At 41.7% G+C, this 12,786-nt stretch overlaps 1 protein-coding gene and 1 pseudogene across 4 annotated transcripts in view; one reads left to right on the forward strand and one right to left on the reverse strand.

Moving 5' to 3' along the window:
• ASCC1 (activating signal cointegrator 1 complex subunit 1) overlaps positions 1 to 12,786 on the forward strand; it is a 113,733-nt gene that overhangs the window by 23,695 nt on the left and 77,252 nt on the right. The gene's annotated exons all lie outside the window — the stretch shown is intronic.
• LOC102494804 (putative ATP-dependent RNA helicase DDX52) lies at positions 8,581 to 10,624 on the reverse strand (annotated as a pseudogene).

A 12,786-nucleotide genomic window follows, 5' to 3' on the forward strand; every position in this document is an offset into this window, starting at 1 on the left:
ATGAAGACTTATATAAAAAATGATTTATCTATTGCATCACTTGGATGGAGATAGTAGTTGTGAACAAGTTTTTGTTTTTTACTTGTTCACTATCTATTAAATGCCTGCTATATGCCAGGTAGACATAATGCATAGCATGGATGTATTATATAGCTACAATGGGCCCTACATTTAAAGACCTCATGCTTTGGGGTGGGGATTGGGATTGGAGATGACCTTTTTTTTTTTTTTTTTTTTTTTTTTTTTTTTTTTGGGGGTGGGGGCGTGGTTCGCCAAGAAAGAACTGCGCCAGAAAGACAGAGAGACAGAAAGTGAGAAATCCTCCTGGACTCTTGGGCATGCACGCACATGTACCTGGTGTGAGTTTAAGCCGCTGGGTCCAGGACTTGAACTGCGGTCGACTACATAGGAGTCCAGCTATGTAGCCATTACGCCATCTGCTGGTCCCTGGAGAAGACGTCTTACAGAAATAATTATAGTGCTGTGAGATAAGTGCTATCAGAGGAGAGTACAGCTGGTACAGAGAGAAGAGCTTTCCTAGTGGTTGGATAAGACTTGAAAAAAAGAAGTGACACTTGAACAGTCTTGAAGGAATAACACGTTTGTGCCATGATGGCAGGGATGCAGGAGTGAGCGTTCTTGGAAGAGGAAATGGTGCCTGTGAGGTGTTTAGCCGTTTTAGAAATTTGTTAACACTGGAACCAAGAAAGTGGATAGAATAAGGGATAGGTAAGAATTAAAAGCACGAAAGTAAATGGCATTCAGGTTGTGAAAGGCATTGTGTGGGTTAAGGTTTTTTAATGTTTCCTGTAATCCTAGGGGACTAGTAAAGACTTAATGCGGGGGAACCAGCAGTTAGCGTAATGGCTATATCGCTGTACTCCCACGTAGTTGACCGCGGTTCGCGTCCTGGACCCGGTGGCTTAAAACTCACGCCGGGCGCATGTGCGTGCGTGCCCAAGATCCCGAGAAGAGAATGGAGGAGAAGGGATTGCGGCGTGACCATTCCCCTGGGGGGTGATTTCTCGCTTTCTGTCTCTGTCTCTCTGTCTCTCTGGCGAGCGCACGCGCCCTATAGTGAAAAACCTCTCAAAAAAAAAGACTTAAAGCGGGAACTAAAGTGATATGATTAGCATTGTAGTGAAGTAATTGAAGGTAGTGTGGAGGAGTGAGTTGAGTGGGATACCAGAGGCAGGGTCCTGTTAGTAGGCTAAAAATACAATCACTCTTTTTTTTTTGGAGAGGTTTTCACTATAGGGCGCGTGCGCTCGCCAGACAGAGAGAGAGAGACATAGAGACAGAAAGCAAGAAATCACCCCCCAGGGGGGATGGTCACGCCGCAATCCCTTCTCCTCCATTCTCTTCTCGGGATCTTGGGCACGCACGCACATGCGCCCAGCATGAGTTTTAAGCCACCGGGTCCGAGATGCAAACCGCGGTCGACTACGTGGGAGTCCAGCGACATAGCCATTACGCTAACTGCTGGTTCCCAAAAATACAATCTCTTGAAAGAAGGCTGGGGTTTGTGGCATATTCAGGAGGGGATATATTCTGTAGACATTTTAGAAATCTTCTCTAAAGTGGGTATTATAAGTACTTAATGTTATAGTTTTGATATGAAGGGCAAATGAGTTAATAAGCTTAAGATGTTTAGAGCAGAACGCAGTACTTAGCTAATGCCGAATGAGTGTTAGCTGTTGTCATTATAATTATTGTTATACCAAACTGGACTTGTAATAATCCCATGGATTACAATGGAGGTGGGGGCAAGAATGGCTTCAGGAAGAAGCTGAGGATCTAGCTTGAATAGATGTTGCACTGTTAACCCATCACAAACGTTCAAGTGATTAGTTCAGTGTCCAGCTTAGAGAATAAATGTACATTGCATTGCTAACAAGTGCTTTCCAGTTATTTCTGGAGAGAAAGTTCTTTTTTTTTTTTTTTTTGAGAGGTTTTTGCAATAGGGTGCGTATGCTCGCCAGAAAGACGAGAGAGAGGCAGAGAGACAGAAAGCAAGAAATCACGCTCTAGGGGGGATGGCCATACTGCATCCCTTCTCCTCCATTCTCTTCTCGGGATCCCAGGCACGCATGCACATGTGCCTGGTGCGAGTTTAAGCCACTAAGTCCAGGACTCGAACTGCAGTCGACTACATGGGAGTCCAGTGACATAGCCATTACGCTAACTGCTGGTCCTGAGAAAGTTAAGTTTTTAGGGAAGTAGATTGGAATATTTTTTGTACTCATTGAAGGGGGATTCTCTTCACTATTTAGTGTGTAGAGATACTTAGACAAGATAGGAGAAAGTTCTTTTCTCTGGTCAGTATAAAAGCTGATGTTTGAATATTTGTCCTTTGTTTTTTAAAACTCTGCACTTGGTAGGGCCAGCAGGTGGCATGGTGGTTAGGGGCACTGGACTCTCCCACATGGCTGACCATGGTTCGAAGTGGCTTGCTTTCTCACTTTCCTCTCTCTTGCTCTGTCCTTCTCTGGTCAAATTAAATAAATAAATAAAGCTAAATAAAGCAATTATTAAAAAAAAAAATAAGCTCTCTACTTGGAATCAGCAGATGGTATAATGGTTACATCACTGGATTCCCACATTGTTGACTGTGGTTCGAGTCCTGGACCTGACAACTTAAAATTCACTCTGGGTGGGTGGGTGTGTGTGTGTGCCCCAAATCCTGAGAGGATAATAGAGGAGAAGTGATTGCGGCGTGGTCATTCCCCCTGGGAGGTGATTTTTCACTTTCTGTCTCTGTCCCTCTCTCTCTCTCTGGCAAGTACATATATGCCCTATAGCAAAAATATCTCTAAAAAAATTAAAAACAAAAACTCTCCACTTTCTCGTAATTATGTCTGAATAGGTGGAATATGTAAACGAGAAGAATCAAAACCCTTTTTTTCTGAAGCTTGTATAACTTAACAAGGTATTTCATTAATAGCATGTAGAGACTCTCAACTCAAAGTCAACTTTTCTGAATATTCTTGGAGAATAATGGAAATGACTCAGCAGAGCCTAACTGAGTTCCCAATGCTGCTTTGAAAAGAGAAAAAGTAAAGATGGTATTTATCCAGTGTCTTGTAGTCACGTAAAAGGCAAGAGTACTATTACGTCTGTACTACCGTGTGCCTGGCACTTGACGTATATATTGTTGAATTTGCAGAACAAACTTGAGATGGAAGTATTGTCTGTTTTATAGATGATGAAATTGAGTTTCAGAGCAACTAACTGGCCCTGGGTCATACTGCTGCTCACCTATCTGGTTACAAAGCCAAATGCTCTTTTTACCATTCTGCCGTATTTGAAGAACTTTCATCTGTGAATGAGGTTTATATCACCTGTCTAGAAATTATTTTATGAGATTTGGCCACTAAAAAAGAAAGAAAATGCAAGGACATAGGGGAAGCCTTTCAAGCTTATTTCCTCTTTTTTTTCTTGCAAAAATATTAGGAAGTTAATTGGTGGATCTCTCACAAATACCTATTTTGTTATCAGGTACTTGCTTATAGATTTCATGGAAACATGTAAAATAATTTATAGGACCTTTGTGCTAGAGGTAAACTAGGCCATCTCCCTGTTACAGAGGAGGAAACAGAGGCCTTGAGAAATGAAACTACTTGTCTAATTATAACTGGTTTGTGACAGATTGGGAATTAGAGTCCTAGACTCTGTATTCCAGGTTACAGGCCATTTATAGCTAAGGCACAAACCTTTGTTATGCTGGGAGTCCCTAAAATATAATACATATATGAATATAATAGAGGATTTCTTTTTTTGTCTCTGGCAATCAGGATGTACCTTCAAGGCATAGAGCTACAATTACTTATGTTCTGGTACTGTACGTTTGGATCAGCTTTTTAGTGTTTTGTTTTTTTTTCCTCCAGCTGTCAGATAATGGAGCATGATCTTTCAGTCTGAATCTGAAGAGGGGCTTCCCAGATTCTGCTAGCTGACAGCTCTGGCCAATGCACCTGTGGTGGTCGAGCTTTAAGGAAGCAGAACTCTGGGCTCCACGGTGGGCTAATCGTACTGTTCTCTACCAGCCTTCTCCCCAAACTTGACATTTTTAGATTTCATTATTCCTTCTTTATTGTTCATACCAATAGCATTGCCAAAAATTCTGCTCCAGTGGAGCCCAGAGTGCTTGATTAAAAGTGAAATCAGGAGCCAGCAGGTAGCATAGTGGTTGAAGCACTGGACTCTCACATGGCCCACCATGGTTGAGTCCCAGACCGAAACTCATGCTAGGTGCGTGTGCGTGTGTCTCCCAAATCCCAAGAGAACGGAGAAGGGATTGCAGTGTGGCCATCCCCACCTGGGGGAGTGATTTCTCACTTTCTGTCTCTCTGTCTCACTGGCAAGTGTATGTGCCCTACAACAAACATCTCTCTGAAAACAAAAAAGTCCTAAGCACCTTAGACTGCCTAGACAGAATGTAACCTTGAACTCTGAACTGTGACTTAGACTTGCACATACATTTTCTATGGGAGAAGCTTCTGCAGGCCTTTTTTCCCCCCTTGGATGAGACCTTATTTAACAAATAAGCTGAGCTCAGAGATGTTGAGACTTAGCTATAAGGAAACACATTTGTGTTCATCTAGGCAAAAGTGCCCCGGGAAATTTCTGCTACTTCACCCTTTGCTTCTCCCTGCCGGTGCAAGGTCAATAGCATTAGTATTTTCAGGCGCCAGCCTGGGTGGCCAGCCTAATGGAATAAACAGTTCCAGCTCCAAGTAATGGTGAAGTTGGAGCAGGGCCCAGCGTAATTAAACCCCTGGAGTAAAAAATTTGATACTGGTCTTTATTCATTTCAATGAACAGGCTTATGGCAGGAATATGATAAATTCCGAGCAAAGAAAAACAGTGGCTCTAGAGATGGATGCCATTGCTTTGAAGATTGTTTGGTTCACCACATTAAATTTAGATAATTCAGTAAGAGAAGAGTTTTTTTGCTAGGCAAGGTAAAATTTAGATGATTTCTTTACTTGTTAGAAGATCATCCAATAGAGTCAGTTGTAAATGATATAATCTCCAAAAGAGTTAAAGACTATTTGAACTTTTTTGGGCGGGGGGTAAGGTTTGGTAAGGTTTTTGCCATAGGGCGTGTTGCACTTGCCAGAGAGAGAGAGAGAGAGAGAGAGAGAGAGAGAGAGAAAGTGAGAAATACCCCTGGGGAGGTCGAGGGAATGGCCCTACTACAGTCCCTTCTCTTCCTTTTCTAACTGGGATTTTGGGCGTGCATGCACATGTGCCTAGGATGATTTTCAAGCCACCAGGTCTGGGACTGAAACCATGGTCAACCATGTGGAAGTTTAACACCTTAACCACCATTCCACCTGCTGGCCCCTTTTTTGAACTCTCATGACTCCAAATTCCCTGAAAGACTTTAGATTTCATGACCTTTAGGTATCCCATTTGTTACTTTCCCTTCTTTGCTGTGTTCTATGTTTTGTTTTGTTTTGTTTTGTTTTGTTTTTTGCCAAACTGTATCCAGCTTTATTAAAGATACTTTTCATAAACAATCATGGTATTTCAGGCCAAAGCCTGTGCGCCGCTGCATCCCCCGCGTCCAGCGCCTACGTCCCACCGTCGTCGCCATCATGCCCAAGAGAAAGGCTGAAGGGGATGCTAAAGGAGATAAAGCCAAGGTGAAGGACGAACCACAGAGAAGATCTGTGTTTTGTTTTATTTATTTATTTTTTTAAAGAGGTTTTTGCTATGTGCACTCACCAGAGCGAGAGAGAGAAAAAGGGACAGGGAGAGGGAAAGTGAGAAATCACCCCCTGGGATGAGGAAATGGCCACACCACAATCCCTTTCCCTGCATTCTTCTCCTGAAATCTTGGTCATGCATGCACATGTGCCCAGCATGAGTTTGAAACCACCAGGTCTGGGACTCGAACAGTTGGCCATGTGGGGTCTAGCAATGTAACCACTGTGCCATTTGCTGTCCCTGTGTTTTGTTCTTCAGTATTTAGTTTTCTTGATGAGTGAAATGAAGTGGACTAAAGTGGTAGGCTCCTAAAGAAATGCAGAGTTGTAAAACGTTCTTTTCCCAGCTGGGCATTAGGGCAGATTATGAGAGAGAAGGTTGAAGAATAAGAAAAGATGAACTAGGGACCAGCAGGTGGTGTGGTGGTTAAGATGCTTGACACTCCCACCTGACTGACCACAGTTCAAATCCCAGACCTGGTGGCTTGCTTTCTCACTTTCTCTCTCTCTGTCTGTGTCTATCTCTGGTCAAATTAAAATAAATGAATGAATGAATAATATAAATTTTAAAAAAAGAATAAGGAGAGTTGAGCAATAAAAATGAAAGTTATGGAGATAATAAACTGGAAACTTAAAGCCGTTAGCCCGTGTTCCCCTTTAGGTTAGTCATTTTCAGGTTGACTTAGGAAGATTCTTGAATATACTGTCAGGCATTAGAAGTGCATCTAGTTCTACTGGTGAAGTTTTTTTTTTTTAATCTCATAACTATTTCAAATGTTTCAGATGTCTTCCAATAGCATGCATCACATCTCCCCCCCGCCCACTTTCCTTCTATTATATAAGCAAGCACAAAGACTAATTTAAGAACAGAATTTACTTTGAACCTCTTATATCCAGGAATATACATCAGAATCACCTGTGGAGGTTTATAAGCATATTAACCTCCAGACCTGGGTAAGACTACAGTGGAGTCAGGACTAAGTATGCTTAAAAAGCACTGACATTTCCTCCTTCTTATTTACTCACTGACTTTAGGTTGACTGGGGCATTTGGGTTTGGGGGGGCCACTGTTTGAGGGTGTGGGGAGCTTTTTTTACAGATTTACTAGGAGTATCAGGGAACTTGGCTCCTGGCTTTTTTGGAGTCTGTCTTGGGTCTTATTTCCCCGGCGAAGAGGTTCTTTCTTCTTCCATCTCTTCAAGTTTTGGCTTCTTTCCCAGGCCTTTACTTGGAGTCTTGGGTTCTGCAGTTTTTGGGGTATCTGAAGCTGACAACATCTTTCTTTTCTTTCCATGAGGTGTGTTGGGACAAGACCTCTTTTTTGGAGACATCTTTCCTGTGCTTTCTATTTTCATCTCTGTATTTCCTTTAGCCAGAGTTTCTTCTATTGGTACCAGTCATGGAATTCCATCTCAGATTCATCTTTTACTTTAAATTGGGCTTTCACTTGGCCAATCTTTTTCTCCTCCTCTTTTGCATTCACTCCTTTCTGGGATCCAGAATTACTCACTGGAACACCACCAGTTTTCAGTGCTACATCATCTTTAGTTATCATGTAGCCTTGCTACCTTCTTGCATTATCTTTTTGTTTTTCTTCTTCTGATTTTCATATCCCTTTTCTTTGTATTTTCTTCTTTCCCATTTTTTAATTTTTCTTTTTCTTCTGAGTAGGAGTGGATATTCTCTTAGCTTCATCCTGATTGCTGACAAGTGAGAAGATGGGAAGGGCAACCGATTTCTCAGTTTTCACAAATGAGAGTTTCACACTCTCCCATTTCTCTGGCAGTTTTTTTGAAAGCCTTTTCATGACAGGAACAACATTTTCAACGACGTGCTGGACCTGCGTTCCAGTGTGATCCATGTGTATAGAACTGCAAGAGCCACTTTTCAAGATGTTTAAGATGATTCTACCCATAGAATTATTGATCTCTTTTGATACATTCTTGGCTAGAAGCTGCACACTTACTGGGACTTTCTTTGATAGAAATGCTTCCCAAGGTGCAATCGTAAGAGCCACATGATCCTCTCATCTGTGAGGAAGAAGTCAAAACTACCCTGAAGGTGAAGCTTGCCTTCATAGGCTTTAAATTCCTTTTTCAAAGTCTGGAAAGGAATAATCTGAGAAATGATTTCAACTCCATGTTTGTTCAGAAGCTTTCTGTAGAAACGTTCTGTCTTTTCAGGAGTCAAATTTGGTCCATCCTTGGTAAATAAACAAATTTCTGCTAAATCTGTTCTAATACCATTAGGCAAGGGCAATCTGACCTTCAGTTCTTTACTAGGAATTTTCCACAATACCACCACTAAAAATAAATTTTCATTCGCATTCAAAAGCAATCCATTACTGTTTCTCCTGGTTCTGGCATGTGCCAACAGAGCTTCTGCTGCCTTTCTTATCTGCCCTTCCTTCAACTGTTCCAGTGAGGTGGGGACTGCAGGCGAGGCCACAGGTGCGCCCAAAGTGGACACCGCAGTGGAAGCCGAGACCTCCATGTTGTCCTCCCTTGTGCATACATGCGCGGGGGTGCATCATATCTTCTATACTTGAAGGGAAGAATCCTTAAGAGGTCACCATGTTTGGGTGTTGCTACTTTTACCATAAGCTTTTATTCTTCTATAAGAAGTACCTCACTGGATTCGAAGTACAGAAATATCAATGTTATTTCCACTAAATAATCATTTAAAAGTCATCGATAAATTGAAATTTGACAGGTCTCGATACTTTAGGAGTATTTTTGCCAACCTAGGTGCTTGTATTTGATGTCAAATATTTGGTACAGGTGACTTGACTTGAAGTAGTCCATAAAAACAACATTCACTCTGGGATCATAAAATCACATTTGTGGGATAGTCATAATGTCTGTTTTTAACTTTTGTCATCAGAAGCTACTTTCTTGTTATCCTGACAAGTAACTTTTTTCCATTTTGCTTTTTCTAAGAAATATTTTGGATTTGTACTAATGCTTTTTCCAATGGTTTCTTAATCATCCTTTGCTTAGTAGTTTTTGGAAGCCTTTGATATATTCTGGTACGGGACAGCCGGCCTGCTGTATAACATTAGCAGTACTTCTTAGTAATGGTTTATCGTTTTCAGTGAAAAATGTAACAGCTTTCCCCTTATGTCCTGCTCTTCCAGTTCGACCTATCCTGTGGATATATTCCACTGAGCTGGTTGGAAAGTCATAGCTGACCACCAAGTTCACACCTTTAAAATCGATCCCTCTTGCTAGGAAGGCTGTACAAATAAGGACCCGATTTTTCCTGCTCTGAAGCTGTGGACGGTTTTACCTCTGTGTTGCTGTATCCTCTCTCAATGAATAACATCTACATTAATACCTTCATATATGAGCTCATCGTGAAAAGCTTGTTAGCTCTCAATGAACTGAACAAAAACAAGCACAGGAGGATCAAAACCCTTTTTAATAAGTTATCTCATGGCTAGAAGTCTTTCAGTCTCAGACCCAACAAAGAGAAGCTCTTACTCTAGTTTCTACTGCATAATTCTTTGCTCCAGTGGATACAGTAATGACATTGTCCAGGTTGGGCTTGCACCACTGTTCAGCATTATAGGCAAAAGTTACACTGAACATAACTCTTCTCACTATGGGGTGTGCAGGCTGGGAAAATGGAAGCCAGCTGGTCTCTGAAGCCAGTTTTGCCATCTTCACACAGTTTATCTGATTCCACTACCACCAGCCACTCAATACTCATTAGATCTATTCCTGGTATATCTTTTTTTTTTTTGAGAGGTTTTCGCTATAGGGTGCATGCACTCGCCAGACAGACAGAGAGAGACAGAGAGATAGAAAGCAGGAAATCACCCCCCAGGGGGGAAGGCCACGCCGCAATCCCTTCTCCTCCATTCTCCTCTCGGGATCTTGGGCACGCACACACATGCGCCCGGCATGAGTTTAAGCTACCGGGTCCGGGACTCGAACTGCGGTCGACTACGTGGGAGTCCAGCGACATAGCCATTACGCTAACTGCTGGTCCCTCCTGGTATATCTTATTTTAATAAATACATTAGTGGACTTGGAGTCATCACAAGAATATCAAACTTCTTAGATGATTTAGGTCCAAATTTCTTGGCTGCCACTGCTGCTTTGTGGATCATGTGTATCCTGAATCCTGTTCTCTCAGATTTTTATTAACTCCTGGTGAATCTGGCTAGCAAGTTTTGTGTTGGTGATATAATCAGGGCTCTGAAACCTTTATTTATGGATTCTTTCAGATGCATTAAACTAGGAGTGCTAAAAGCCAAAGTTTTTCCAGATCCAGTAGGAGCAGAAGCCAAAAGTTCCCAACCATGTAGCATAACTGGAATGGCCTGCGTTTGGATGGGCGTAGGCATTTGGAAACCTGTATCTAGAATGTTCTGAAGCAGTTGAGAATTGATTTTATATTTCCGACCAAGTTGTTGAAATGTAGCAGTTGGGTCAAGAAGATCAGTTCCTTGGATATGAATTTTGTGTTTATTACAGGTGAAGTTTAAGTTTTCCTGAAGTTAGTTTACTTTCTCCTTTAACTTTTTTATCTTCAGTCGTTGCTTCCACAGATGACATCCACTGTATAGTACAGTATACAGACACTGTATAGTGCCTTCTTCTTCACCAGTAACTTTTGAAATCATCTTCTTTTTCTTCCTTTTCCTTTTATTCTGTTCCTTCTTTCTTGCACTTATCTGCTCTTCTTTTTCTTCTTCATTTTAGACCTCTTGATGTGTTCCTGATGCTTCACTCCCAACTGGGATGGATTTCTTGTTTACAAAAAGTCCAATCCCTGCAGTACCTTTGACGAATCAAAGTCTTATTTCCTTTTTCCTGCTGGAATCGGACTGTGTCTGCAGAGAAGCAGCTCATGTTAAATTTGGTCCCTGTGCCCAGCTGGTGATAAAGATCGTGAGCCTCCATCTTTACTCTTTTCCTGCTGGTGAAGTCTTGATTTGCGAAGTCAATGAACGCATTTCTTCCCCTCTTCTTTTCTTTTCTTTCTTTCTTTTTTTTTTTTTTAAGAAGAAACTTTTTTACTTTTAAAAAATCCTTGGGGAGACCAGCAGTTGGTGTAATGGCTATGTCGCTGAACTCCCATGTAGCCGACCACGGTTCAAGTCCCGGACCCAGTGGCTTAAAGTCACGCCGGGCATGTGTGTTTGCGTGCTCAAGATCCTAAGAGGAGAATGGAGGGGAAGGGATTGTGGCGTGGCCATCCCCCCTGGGGGGTGATTTCTCACTTTCTGTCTGTCTGGCCTGCACGTGCCCTGTAGCAAAAACCTCTCCCCCCGCAAAAAAAAATCCTTGGGGCTGGCGGATGGCATGGTGGGTAAAAGCTCTGGGTTCCCATGTTCGAACCTGGTGGCTTGCTTTCTCTTTCTCTCTCTGTGTCTCTTTCTCCTCTCTCTCTGGTCAAATTGAAAAAATAATAACAACAAAACGAATTTAAAGAAAAGTCCTTGACATAAAAGTTTGAAAACAAATTGTATTTTCTTTTATATTTGTGCTTAGACTGTTTTGTTTGTTTTTATTTTGATTTTCTTTTAAATTGTAAAACATAACACATATCAGAAGACTATACAGGACAAATGAATATGTTTGTAATCACCATGCAGGCTGGGAGATAAAATCTTATCAGTACTTCAGACTTCTTCCTCTTGCCTGTCTTCTGAAGGGTATCTACTGTTCTGATTTTTTACGCTAATTATATCCTTTAGTTTTCTTTAGTCTTATGGCCTAAGAATGTAAGGTCCCATTTTTTTTCTCACTGTAATTTGCTAAAGGGCACATGTGCTTGCTGGAGAGAGAGGGAAAGTGAGACCTCCCTGTGGAGGATGATCATGCCACAGCCTTTTCATTTCTCCTTTTGGGATTTTGGGCATGCATGCACATGAACTTAGAGTGTTATTCAAGCCACTGAGTCCAGACTCAAACTGCACAGTTGGCCATGTGGGATCCAGCTGCCGTAACTATCACACACTGGCTATTCCCCAAAGGTATTTTAAAAATATATTTTGGGGCCCTAGCCACAGTGGTGCAGTAATAACGCAGGAGCCATGCAAGGCTGGAAGCCACGTGGCTGGCTGGTAGGTTCGGATACCTGGGTTGGCTTGAAGACATGCTGGCTGTGCGCAGGCTCCTGAGAAGTTGGAGGGCTGGGAAAGCACTCCCTCTTTAATGTGTGAGCACATGTTGTCTATCAAAAATAAATGAATGAATGGGAGGGGTACGGGGAAAGGGAAATGTGACAGAATGATTATTCTTTAAAGATTGTCATATCCTAATCTCAAAACCTGTGATTTTCTTACCTTATTCAGCAAAAGAGACCCTGCAATGTGATTCGATTAAGATTTTGAGATGGGAGGATTAGCCTGCATTATCCAGGTGAGCTCAGTGTAATCACATTGCAAGGAGGAGGGAGGATCAGAGTCAGAGAAGGAGAACTGAGAATTGAAGCAGAGATTGGCATGGTGCACCCATGAACCAAGGAATGCAGGTAGCCTTTAGAAGTTAGAAAAGTCAAGAAAATGGAGCCAGTAGGTGGCATGGTACTTACGGTGCTGGACTCCCACATGGCTGACTATGGTTTGAGTCCTATACCTGGCGGCTTGTTTTCTTTCCCTCTTTCTCTCTGGTAAAGTAAAAATAGTCATAATAATAAACGAATAATTCTTTAAAAAAAAAGTCAAGAAAACAATTATATACTAGAACTTCCAGAAGGAATGCAGCCCTGCTCACTTACGATCTCCAGAAGATAGAAAGATAATAAGTTGTGTTTTCATAAGCCACTGAGTTTGCAGTAACATGTTATAGGAACAATAGGGAGTAATACAGGTAATAATTTTAACTTCACAGAAAAGTTATAGGACTAATATCTTTTACTCATATTCATCTATTTTTTTTTACTTTTTAAATTTTTAGTTTTTCCCACGAACATTTACTTTACATATCAAAAAATTTTTTTGCTGGGGCCAGCAGGTGACATGGTAGTTAAGAGCGTTGGACTCCCCCATGGACGACTACAGTTCAGGTCCCGGACCTGGTGGCTTGCTTTCTCACTTTCCTTCTCTCTCTATCACTCT

The sequence above is a fragment of the Tupaia chinensis genome, unplaced genomic scaffold, assembly GCF_000334495.1.
Source record: "Tupaia chinensis unplaced genomic scaffold, TupChi_1.0 Scaffold148012_1, whole genome shotgun sequence".
NCBI classification, from domain to species: Eukaryota; Metazoa; Chordata; class Mammalia; order Scandentia; family Tupaiidae; genus Tupaia; species Tupaia belangeri.